This window comes from Aquarana catesbeiana, linkage group LG10, assembly GCF_042186555.1.
Source record: "Aquarana catesbeiana isolate 2022-GZ linkage group LG10, ASM4218655v1, whole genome shotgun sequence".
NCBI classification, from domain to species: domain Eukaryota; kingdom Metazoa; phylum Chordata; class Amphibia; order Anura; family Ranidae; genus Aquarana; species Aquarana catesbeiana.
In genome coordinates, this window is record NC_133333.1 from 52,823,470 (window position 1) to 52,836,567 (window position 13,098).

The window sequence follows — 13,098 nt, forward strand, 5'->3', positions numbered from 1 at the left end:
GTATACAATTTTCCGTTTTTTGGTTGCAAAAATTCCGGCAGCATGCGCTCCCTTTTATTCTCTGTTATTCGCTGTTAGTGAATGACAGGTTTGTAATAACACCTGCGATTTATCTACTTTTCCATGCTAGATACGACTTACACTGCCGTTGCTTGAGGTTACAAAAAAATGGTCTGGAACACAGGTAATTCCCAAACAATGTTTATTTTTTTCCATATTTGTATATTTTGTTTGAAGACAATATTGCTACTAAAGCACAACTGGGTACTTTATTTGCCTAAGGCCCCTTTGACTTGTCCTGTGACTTGGAACAAGTCAAGTCCTACCCCATGATTTCTAATGAGTACCATTCATATCTGTGCAACTTCAAAATAGTCCCTGCAATACTTTTCTCTGACTTTAATGCCACTTGAGGTCCATAGACCTCAAGATTACACAGGCATTGCTTCAAGTCATGCGACTTTCAGGTCGCACAAGTGTGAAACGGGCCTAAAGGGGCTATATAGTGGTACACGTTTTTTAATTAAATAAGGTGAAGACTAAAAAATAAAATGTTTTAAAAATAAAAAATGGAAATATAACCTATTGGATTTTAATATTATGAAGCCTTTTATCCAACTAGCAGGTGGAGCTGTAAGTTTGTTTTCAAATGTTTTCCTCTGTCTCCTTTACTTCTTTTGTAAAAAGGTGCAATTGACACACACAAGTGAATGGATCAGAAGAGTGACTCAACCCTTACTGCTCATCCAGGGGTTTATGTCCAGCAAAATGAACTCTAAAGCAAATCTGTAGATGTTCTAAAATTACTGAATGGCACTCTGTAAAAGAAAAATATTTAGTTACCTTACTTGAGGGAGTTAAGGGAAATCTTTTCTGGATGTGCTGTATGGCGTGCCTTCCCACTGTGTGCTGTGGTTCTTCCCGCTGAGTAGTGGCATACTGTATGGTCAGATTTAAAGTGATTGTAATGGAATTTTTTTTTAAATACCAAACATGTCATATTTACCTGCTCTGTGTAATGGTTTTGCACAGAGCAGCCCCGATCCTCCTCTTCTCGTGTTCCCCGCCGGCGCTTTGGGTCTCTTCCCCTTACCGAGTGCTCCCATAGCAAGCCACTGGTAATGGGGGCACTTGTGTGTGCTCCCTCCCGAGCCAACTCTCTGTGTCCATAAGACACAGAGAGCACGGCTCAGCCCCGCTCCTGCCTCACTGCTCACTGGCTGTGATTGACAGCAGCCGGAGCCAATGGCTCATGCTGCTGCATCTCAGTCACTCAGGAGGGAGAGACCTGGGAGAGCCTCAGCTGTCGTGCACATTGCTGGATCGGGATCAGGCTTAGGTAAGTATTAGGGGAGGCTGAAGGGGCAGCTGGACACTGAAGATTTTTATAAACAAAAAAGTCAGTGCTACTACCCATACATCACATAGAAAGCAGAGATCCCAGGTGCTCGATCCACAGTCGCTGGCTGAGTAGGGAAATGAGGAAAGATGATCCGCACTCTGGTGATTGCTCTTAAGAAGTATAATATTTATTGACAAGCCACAGTGACCAAACGCAAATAAGAACAGTTGACGCGTTTCAGCCTATAAGGCCTTAGTCATAACCACATTACAGACATGAAACTTTGAAAAGAAATAGTAGCTCCAAGGATCACTGGCTCCACCATTAATTGTCTTAATTGACTACAGGCAATTATCCAAAAAAGGGGAATCAGCTATACTGCATATTGAGTGATCCATATGTATGCCACTATTTGTCACACACCTTAGAGTGATAAGTACATGTGTGCACACACTCATGCATGAACTCATGCACATATACATGATTAAAACACACCATGAAATATAAAAAACATTAGATACAAAAAGTAAAAAATAAAATAAAAATAATAATTCAGGTATGTGAAAAAGACACCAGAGGAGGAAACGAGAGAAAGAGAGAGGAGGCTCTGGGGAGAGGCATGCTTACTGTAAGTGCAAATCCAGATCCCACCTCAGGTTTAACCCCTGAGGCGATCTAGTTTTTAATCTAAAAATCCACCATTCTTCTCTCCCCAGTAGACTTCTCTCCCTGTCACCTCCTCTGGGCGAGTGAGACAACCGTTCTATTCCTCTAAAGCGGAAAGAGGAGACATGGTGACATTCCCTAAAGTGACGTGTTGCATTCAAAATATTTCTAGCATTTGGGTTAATTGTGTCACAGTAATGTTCCCCTATATGGGCTCTCAGAGGACCTGTGGTACAGCCTACATATTAGAGGCTGCATGAAATACAGGTGATCAGGTAAATTACATAGTTTGTGCCACAGTTGATGTATTGCTGTATAGTAAACTCTTCACCTGTAGCTGTGGCAACAAATGTTTTACCCAGATCACACAAGTTACAGTACCTACAGGTTTTTATATTACAAGGGTAACTGCCAGGATAGGAGAGCCAGGTGGGTTGGCATTGTTTGGATGAAAATAGACTAGGTGATAGTGCAGTCCCCAGTGTGGGCGCACGTCGGCTAAAAAAAAAGGCAACCTGCTTGCAGAATTTCATTAAAATCTTTATCTGTATGTAATATTGGCAGATTCTTTTTTATTATTCTGACTATTTGATTATATTCTTGGGAAAATGTGGTTACAAATGTGACAGGTTTACCCATTTTTCTATTCCTAGAATTGTAAGGTTGATGAGGTTTGTTATTATTTTTATTTTTATGCTCTCTGTCAGTTTTAGGCTTATCTGACAGTAATTCCTCTCTGTTCATCATCAAAACCCTTTCTAGTCCTTGGTGTATAACAGATTCTTTATAACCTCGGTCCAATAAGCGCTGATGGATGACCTTACATTCTAGTTCAAAGGTTGAGTTTGTTGAACAGTTACGTTTAGCTCGAATAAACTCCCCATAAGGTATGGCATTGATGGTGTGGGATGGATGACAACTGGTTGCAAAAAGCGTAGCGTTACCAGAGCAAGGTTTCCTATAGGTGCATGTTGAAACATCACCTGTGGTTGGATCACCCTTTAGGGTGATGTCTAAAAAGTTGATACTGGAAACATCATGCTCAATTGAAAAATGTAGATTTAACTGATTATCATTCAGAAATTTCAGAAAATTCATGCAATCCCATAATGTCACCATCCCACACCATCACGAGGTCATCGATGAAACGACCATACCAAACAATCTGCCTAGCAAAAGGGTTGCTGGGAGAGAACAAAACTTGTTCCTCCCACCAACCCATATAGAGGTTCGCCATGGACGGTGAGAATCTAGCACCCATCGACGCCCCGCAGCGCTGGACATAATATGCGCCATCAAATAAAAAATAATTATGCTTTAATAAAAGCTCAACACTTAACAGAATAAACTCCTGTAGCTCCTGAGAGTAGGAGCTGTAGCGTTGAAGATATTGGATGGCCTGAAATCCAGCGCTGTGGGGGATCGACGAATAGAGTGCCCTCACGTCTAGTGTGGCCCACACATAGGTGGATATCCATTTAATAGATGTGATATGGGATAGGACTGTGCTCGTATCTCTGATGTAGCCGGGCAATCTGTATACCAAAGGCTGTAGGTGCCGGTCTACCCATTCTCCCAAACGCTCAAATAAAGAGCCAATTCCAGCCACGATTGGTCATCCCTGGATGAGACGATCAAGTTTATGAACCTTAGGGAGATGATGGAATACCGGCACCACAGGTTTATCCACATAGAGATACTCAGCAGTTTTGGATGACAGAACTCTCATACTAAAGCCCAACTGTAAATGTTTCAAAAGAGTTGATTGAAAAACTAGTGGGGTTGTTAGACAGGGGTCGATATGTGTCACTGTCACTGAGCTGTCTAATGGCTTCAGATCTATACTGTTCCCTAGTCATCACCACCACTGCTCCTCCTTTATCTGCTTCCTTTATCACTAACCCTTTATTGTCTTTTAATTGCTATAGAGCCTCTTTCTCTTGCTTTGAGATATTAGTCTTTCTAGATGTTGAGCTATGTTGTTTCAGTTGTATCAATTCCCCCTCTATTACAGCCTGAAAAGTGTCTATAGTAGAGTTTCTTGCATTTACAGGGTAAAAAAACTTATCCTCATATTGTGATGTACTGCATGAAGCTCCATAGGAAGATTTTTACCTTTATGCATAGAATGTATAAAAGTATAAAACCATCAACCTTTACAACCACTTTAAGGCAGGCACTTCTGCTAAGGAGTCTTTTAAAATAATCCATACTGCTCTGGAATTTTTTTTAATGTATAAGTTTTTTTTGTTAAACAAAAAAATCTCTCTATGTCTCTCTCCATATACATATACAATATAATGCGTGGCACAGTGACTAAATGGTTAGCACTTCCGCCTAGCGGCACTAGGGTCATCTGTTTGAATCATAACCACGGCACTACCAGCCTGGAGTATGCATGTTCTCCCTGTGCCTGCGTTAGTTTCCTCCGGGTCCGACATGCGTTCGACTTCAATGAACAGGGATCAGATTTTGATCCCCGACAATACATGGCACTGTGTCTGCTATGAATCTTTAGGGGAAACTCCACGCCAATTTTTTTTTTTAAAACGGCATGGGTTCCCCCTCCAAGAGCATACCAGGCCCTTCGGTCTGGTATGGATTTTAAGGGGAACCCCCATGCCGAAAAAACGGCGTGGGCCCCCCCCAAAATCCATACCAGACCCTTATCCGAGCTACAGCCTGGCAGGTCAGGAAAGGGACGGGGACGAGTGAGCCCCCCCCCTCCTGAACCGTACCAGGCCGCATGCCCTCAACACGGGGGTGTGGGTGCTTTGGGGCAGGGGGGTCCGTTGTCAGGGTCTGTGGGCAGTGAGCTTATCGGAATCTGGAAGCCCCATTTAACAAGGGGGCCCCGAGATCCCGGCCCCCCATCCTATGGGAATGAGTATGGGGTACTTTGTATCCCTACCCGTTCACCGAAAAAAAGGTCAAAAATAAAACACATTACACAGGTTTTTAAAGTAATTTATTAAGGCAGCTCTGTCGTCTCTTCCGATCTCTTCTCCCCTCTCCAGCTCTTCTGTGTCCTCCGCTGACGTCTTCTGCCTTTGTCGGTTCTTCTCCTCTCTCTGGTTCTTCTCCGCTCTCTCTCTGGTTCTTCTCCCTCTGTCCACAGCCTCAGAGGCTGCAACACCTAAGCAAGAGGCACCACTAACCAAACACTGCCATGAAGACCAAGGAACTCTCCAAACAAGTAAGGGACAATGTTGTTGAGAAGTTCAAGTCAGGGTTAGGTTATAAAAAAATATCCAAATCTTTGATGATCCCTAGGAGCACCATCACATCTCTCATAACCAAATGGAAAAAAAACATGGCACAACAGTAAACCTGCCAAGAAAAGGCCGCACACCAAGGAGGGCATTAATCAGAGAGGCAGCGCAGAGACCTAAGGTAACCCTGGAGGAGCTGCAGAGTTCCACTGCAGAGACTGGAGTATCTGTTATACATAGGACGACAATAAGTCATATGCTCCATAGAGTTGGACTTTATGGCAGAGTGGCCAGAAGAAAGTCATTACTTTCAGCAAAAAACAAAATGGCACGTTTTAAGTTTGCCAAAAGGCACGTGGAAGACTCCCAAAATGTATGGAGGAAGGTGCTCTGGTCTGATGAGACTAAAATTGAACTTTTTGGCCATCAAAGAAAACGCTATGTCTGGCGCAAACCCAACACATCACATCACCCAAAGAACACCATCCCCACAGTGAAACATGGTGGTGGCAGCATCATGCTGTGGGGGTGTTTTTCAGCAGTTGGGACTGGGAAACTGGTCAGAGTTGGGGGAAAGATGGATGGTGCTAAATACAGGGATATTCTTGAACAAAACCTGCACCAATCTGTGTGTGATTTGAGGCTAGAACGGAGGTTCACCTTCCAGCAGGACAATGACCCCAAACACACTGCTAAAGCAACACTTGAGTGGTTTAAGGGGAAACATGTAAATATGTTGGAATAGCCTAGTCAAAGCCCAGACCTCAATCCAATAGAAAATCTGTGGTCAGACTTAAAGATTGCTGTTCACAAGGGCAAACCATCCAACCTGAAGGAGCTGGAGCAGTTTTGCAAGGAGGAATGGGCAAAAATCCCAGTGGTAAGATGTGGAAAGCTCATAGAGACTTATCCAAAGCGACTTGGAACTGTGATAGCCGCAAAAGGTGGCTCTACAAAGTATTGACTTTAGGGGGGTGAATAGTTATGCACATTGACTTTTTCTGTTATTTCGTCCTATTTATAAAAAAAACATCTTCAAAGTTGTGGGCATGTTCTGTAAATTAAATGATGCAAATCCTCAAACAATCCATGTTAATTGAAGGTTGTGAGGCAACAAAACACGAAAAATGTCAATGGGGGGTGAATACTTTTGCAAGGCACTGTAGGTATTCAGCAGCATAGGCTTGATGAGGCCGAAGGGTCTTATGCATTACCCGTTGAAATGTGGCCGGAGAATTCTGTAACCCAAAAGGCACCCTCCAATACTGGAAAGATCCCTCTGGAGTTACAAATGCCGTTTTTTCCTTGACCGATTCCGAGAGAGGAATTTGCCAACACCCTTTGGTCAGGTCTAACGTTGTCATATAACGGGCTGTCCCTAGGCGATCAATCAGTCTATGTGGGGCATGAATATGTCAAACTTAGTGATTTTATTCAAGTGGCAAATGTCATTACAAAACCGCCAACTTCCATCTGGTTTGGGAACTAACACAATAGGACTGGACCAATCACTATTTGACTCTTCTATAACCCCCAGCTCACGCATTTTTTTTTACTTCTTTGCAAATTGCCTCTCGTCGGGCTTTGGGAATTTGATAAAGTTTCAACTTGACCCTTTCCCCTGGTGTTGTGACAATGTCATGTTCAACCCCAGACACCCAACCTGGCAATTCTGAAAATTTCTCTTTATTTCGGAGCACAAACTTTCTAACTTCCTGTTGCTGAATTTTGGACAGCATCTCTGCTATCCCGACTTCGGAGATAAACAGGTTAGATGGAGCAGAAAGTGGGGTAGTCTCAGAGACCAAGGATTCCCTATTCTTCCATGGTTTTAGCAAATTCACATGCTATATCTGCCCGGGCTTTCGTCTTCCTGGTTGGCTAATTTCATAATTCACATCACCCATTTTTTTCAACACTTCATAGGGACCCTGCCATTTGTCTAGGAATTTTGTAAATCCTCTGCTGAGCCAACTGGGCTTGTGCCAAATGTTCCTTCACAATAGGCATCACTTGTGCAATTCTGTCTTGCATTTGTACCACATGTTCAATCACACTTCTATGAGGGGAACTCTCACTCTCCCATGTTTCCCTGGCAATGTCCAGTAGTCCCTGTGTGTGCCTCCCATACAGTAGCTCAAAAGGAGAGAACCTTGTGGATGATTGGGGAACCTCTCTGATAGCAAACAACAAATAAGGTAGTAGACAATCCCAATTCTTTCCGTCTTTATCAACCACCTTCCTCAGCATTTGTTTTAACGTTCTGTTAAATCTTTCAACCAACCTATCTGTTTGAAGGTGATACACTGAAGTACGTAATTGGGTCACTTTCAGATGTTTGCAAAGCTCTTTGGTTACTCTAGACATAAACGGGGTGCCCTGGTCAATTACTACTTCTTTAGGAAGGCCCACACGGCTGAAAACCTGAAATAGCTCTTTGGCAATGGTTTTGGCAGAGGTGCTTCGGAGAGGAATCGCTTCTGGGTAGCAGGTGGCATAGTCCATTATCACCAAGATGTGCTGGTGCACTCTAGTGGACTTCAGCAAGGGGCCAACCAAATCCATGGCGATCCTCTCAATTGGGACCTCAATAATGGGCAGGGGTACCAAAAGACTGCAGGAAATGTGGCATGGGTACAGAAATCTGACACACCGGACAGGAGGAACAGTACATTTCCATTTCTTTAGTGATCACAGGCCAGTAGAACCTCTGGGTGATTCTTTCCTGGGTCTTTGCAGCTCCTAAATGTCCCCCAAGAATGTGCCCATGGGCCAATTCTAAGACCAACTTGCGGTAAGGTTTGGGCACCACCAGTTGCTCAATGGTTTCCTCTACCCTCTGTGACACCCGATATAACAGGTCCCTTTCCATGATGAAGTAAGGGAGGGCAATCCACTCGTCAGGGTTAACTAATTCCCCATCTATTTTCACTACATTCTCCCAGGCACTTAGTAATGTGGGGTCCTTCAATTGTTCCGTGGCAAAATTTTCTCTGTTTACCTCTAGATAATCAAACACTAGAGGTCGTTGTTCCTCTTCTGAGGTTGCAGGCTCTTCTCTAGGCCCTGTTTCCCTTGCTAAGACTGACAAGGGAAACTCAGGAGAATCCACACACTTAGAGGATTCCTTAGTAGAACCTTCAGGCTTTGAAGAACCACTTAATGGTGAAGCTGGGCAATCCCAGAGCTCCCAGAATTTTGGGAAATCCCTTCCCACAATGGCGTCATGTGGTAGTTGGGGAGCCAAATCCACCTGGTGACACAGGTTACCGAGGGAGGTTTCAAAGGATACTGTAGTCACCGGATACTCTTGAGTGTCCCTATGTACACAAATGACTGCCATTTTCCAAGGGTGCAAGGTTTTTCCCACCACCAGTTCAGGTTTTACCAAGGTAACCAGGCTTCCTGATTCCAACAATACAACATTTTTACCATCTAAACACATTTTGCATAAAGGTTTATCATTTCCCTTCACTGCAGTGCATGTAGTTGCAAATAGGGACTGCTGTCTCTCTGTAAGAAAGTCACATTGCATTGGTTCATCAATAGCTAAGCAAACCGCCGCTACATGTCCCTCTTCCTGGCAACGGTAACAAATTAACTTTCTAGTCACCTCCTGTGGGATCTTCCAGGCCGCTCTTGCCAGACATTAGAAGCAGTGCTAAAAATACCTTTAGTTCCCCCTTTTTCACTCTCTCCACCCCCATCCCTTGATGCAGTCTTACCCATATCTGGGGATGGTCTGGTCTTAGGGTGGAAAGTCTGTGAGTCTCTGAGGGAAGATGTCAGATCCTCAGTCATTAGGTACCTTTCCACAAGGTCTACAAGTTTGTCTGCTGTTTCCGGATCTCCATGGCTCAACCATTTCTGCAAGGTGGTAAGGAGAGACCTCAGAAATTTGTCCATAACTACCTGCTCCACAAGATTTGGTCCGGACAGAGTTTCTGGCTGCAGCCATTTCCTGGTCAAGTGGATAAGGTCATACATTTGTGACCTGGGTGGCTTTCTCAGCCAATAACTCCAATTGTGGACAGGCTGAGCACGGACAGCCAGGGTTACACCCAGTTGTACCAATCTTTTCCATTTTCAAATGATCATAGTTTTTTGCATCCGCAGTCTCCAAGTCGAAAATAAGCCTTTTGGGATTCTCCAGATAGTATGGGGGCATTAGTCCAGCCCACTGTTCTTTAGGCCAACTTTCTTTTTCCACTGTCCTTTCAAAGGTGGTCAGAAACATCTCAGGGTCATCATCTACAGTCATTTTTGGCAACAGGTGGCTTACCCGAAAAGTCGGTATGTTACCGGCATGACTCCCAGCCTCGGTCTACTGCCTCTGCTGAAGCTGTTTCATAATGGCCTCAATTTGCTGCTGGTGTCTTTGTTCCTGCTGTGTCCGCAATTCCCTATGGCTAGCCTCCGCCTGTTCTAGGGCTTGTTGCTGGCCTGCTGCGCTCTGTTGCAAACCTGCATTTGCCTGCTGTTGATTTGCATTTGCTAGATCCAGCTGTCTCAGTATCTCTTCCATGCCCGCATCCTCCACCATGTGTAAGGGATTAACTCAGTAGCAGGTAGGGTTGCCACATCATCCCTTTAATCAAGGACACACATTACCTGGGAGTTTTATAGAGCCCTGAGTGCTTCATCTGTTACACCTGAGCTCGTCAACCCTCATTGAGCCCCAAACAGGCTCACTACCCAGCAGAAACCCAAAAGCAATCAGTGTACAGCAGAAACCTGGGACAAATATACATCCAATCTTGGATATAACCCATAGATTTTCCTGGCTTCTTGTCACAATAAGTACATGTAATAAATAATTAAACTATATCATGTAACACATATGTATAAAAAATATATACTGTATATATATTTTTATAAACATTGATAGATGTTTTACATTATATTATCTATTCTTTGATTATATATGTTATACTTTTTTTGGGTTCCTTTGCTTCTCTATTCAATGCAGGCAGATCATGACTGGTGGGAAGGACCAGCAGGGAGCTGTGAATTGCTTCCTGAAAATATTGCAGCCCCTTTCCTCACTGATGCAACCCACGGGATGGCTCTTGGGAGGAGTTATGCAAATATCAAAATGTCTTGATGTCAGACGCCAATCCTAGGCAGGCTGCATTTGCAATGCATCATTGAAAGAAATCCAATGAATGAAAGGGATAGGTCAGGAACAGTAAGGCTGGGGGAAAATGCTAGATGATTCTGCATGTCCTTCAGAAAATTAGGCAGGCCCAGAAAAACTTCAGCCTGGCCAGTGGCGACACTAAGGTTGGCGTCACCCCCCCCCAAAGAAAAAAAATTTCTGTTTTCCGAAAGTGTGCCATAGATGCAGCATGCAGGACTTTTGGTGCGCTTTCAGAAAATGGTGAAAAAATGCGCAACCTAATAGAAATCTATAAAAACGCAGCTATAACTGCAAGTAAAATGTAGGAAGACCCTCTTTATATTACACAACCCCCATACATGTGGATCCCTTTAAATTACACAGCCCCCACACCTCTGGTCCCCTTACCTTACACAGCCCTCCCCCCACACCTCTGGACCCCTTTACATTACACAGCCCTCCCCCCACACCTCTGGACCCCTTTACATTACACAGCCCCTTCCACACCTCTGGACCCCTTTACATTACACAGACCTCCCCCACACCTCTGGACCCCTTTAAATTACACAGACCCCCCCACACCTCTGGACCTCTTTACATTACACAGCCCCCACACCTCTGGAATTCTTTACATTGCACAGCCCCCCAACCTCTTGACCCCTTTACATTATACGGCCCCCCTCACACCTCTGGACCCCTTTACATTACACAGCCCCCACACCTCTGGAACCATTTATATTACACAGTCCCCCACACCTCTCAACCCCTTTATATTACACAGCCCCCCACCTCTGGGCCCCTTTATATTACACAGCCCTCCCCCCACACCTCTGGACCCCTTTACATTACACAGCCCCCACGCCTCTGGACCCCTTTACATTACACAGCCTCCCCCCACACCTCTGGGCACCTTTACATTACACAGCCCTCCCCCATACACACCCGTGGACCCCTTTACATTACACAGACCCCCAACACACCTGGACCCCTTTACATTACACAGCCCCCCACCTCTGGAACTCTTTATATTACACAGTCCCCCACACCTCTGGACCCCTTTACATTACACAGCCCCCCACACCTCTGGGCCCCTTTACATTACACAGCCCCCTATACCTCTGCCCCCCTTTACATTACACAACCCCCTACACCCCTGGACCCCTTTTTTCATTACAGCCTCCCCCCACACCTCTGGACCCCTTTACATTACACAGCCCCTACTCCCTGCAGCTCTGCCCCTTCCTACCTTATTTGGGCATGCAGAGCAGGAGACACAGGAGAGCAGAGCAGGGAGCAGGAGGCAGAACGGGAGAGAGAAACAACAGCGCTGAATAGACAGCGGGAGCTGCCGGAGTTAACTTTCTAGGACCTAGCAACCAATCATCTGCTGGTAAACTTGGAAAGTTAACCCTGGCAGCTCCCGCTGTCTATTCAGCACTGTTGTTTCTCTCTCCTGTTCTGCCTCCTGCTCCCTGCTCCGCTCTCCTGTGTTAGTGAGCTACGGAAGAAACTTGGTGCCCGGCCCTGGGTGTCACCCCTCTGGTTTGTGTCACCCAGGTGCTACCCGCACCTCCCGCACCCCCATAGAGACACCACTGAGTCTGGCTCCACTTTATACAACACACATTTGACACTGCCCAGTTCATTCCTATGGGACGGCCCTAGTCACGGTTTCCATCAGCAGTCATGCATAGTATGACTGTTCATTAAAAATGAATGGGGTTGTGGCGCACAAGTGCAGTATGAAGAATAACCAACTGTAGGTTTTATTTGCAGGGGTTGTGTGGAACTAGGCAGGGCCATACAGCCAGCATGAGATTGCAAGTTTCTTACTGAGTGGGATTCACTTGGGAGGTGGGTGGGAGGAATTAATTAAATGACAATTTCAAAGGTGAAAATATCCTTTAAGCCAGGGGTGCCCAACCTTTTGAAGAGCGAGGGCCACTTAAGTGACTTGGTTACTGTTCGCGGGCCACAATGAGTTGAGCGGGCGGATGACAGGTAATCCACTCTACTCTATGGGCCCTCCGATACGATCTGCCCAGATGGAAGGGGACGGATTTTTGATTTTTTTTTTAGCGGATCGGATTGGAGGTAGGTGAGGGTGGCTGAACAGAGCTGTGGGGGAACAAGAAAAGGCAGGCACAGACTGCTTAGGAAGAGAGCAGGGTTAATTGATCCTTATACTTTCCCCTGCACTGATAAAAGAAAGGTCACTTTAAATAGGTCCGTGAACATTTACCAAACACTTACCCATGTGGACTCACCCTAAAGGCAACTGTAATAAACAGTATAATGCATAGTATATGTACAGTAGATGATATTTTGAAAAAAAAGGTAAAAATTAGGTCTAGCCTCTTTCTCACGGGGCGGATCAGTGATGATCCGCCCCGTGAACATCCGCTGGCTCAGCGGGGATCGCTCCGCCGATCCCCGCTGAGCAGGAAGATGACAGGTGCATCGCTGCACACTGTGCAGCGATGCACCTGTCAGAGCGCCGCTCTCCCCTATGGGGGGATCGGATGACGACGGACCGTAGTGTCCGTCGTCACCCGATCCGATCCGAAAACGGATGGAAAAGTAGGTTTTTCCTCCGTTACACTTTTCGGATCGGAGCGGGGTCGGATGTCAGCGGACATGTCACCGCTGACATCCGACGCTCCATAGGGATGAATGTATGTCCGTTTTATCATCCGAAAACGGAAGGATGAAAAACGGACATACGGATCGTCCATAGTGGAGGAAGGAGAGTTGGACTG

The 13,098-nt window shown here is 45.3% G+C and overlaps 1 long non-coding RNA gene across 1 annotated transcript in view; it reads right to left on the minus strand.

The window, feature by feature from the left end:
* The window catches only part of LOC141110688 (uncharacterized), a 34,719-nt gene that overhangs the window by 17,604 nt on the left and 4,017 nt on the right, over positions 1-13,098 (minus strand). The window lies entirely within an intron of this gene.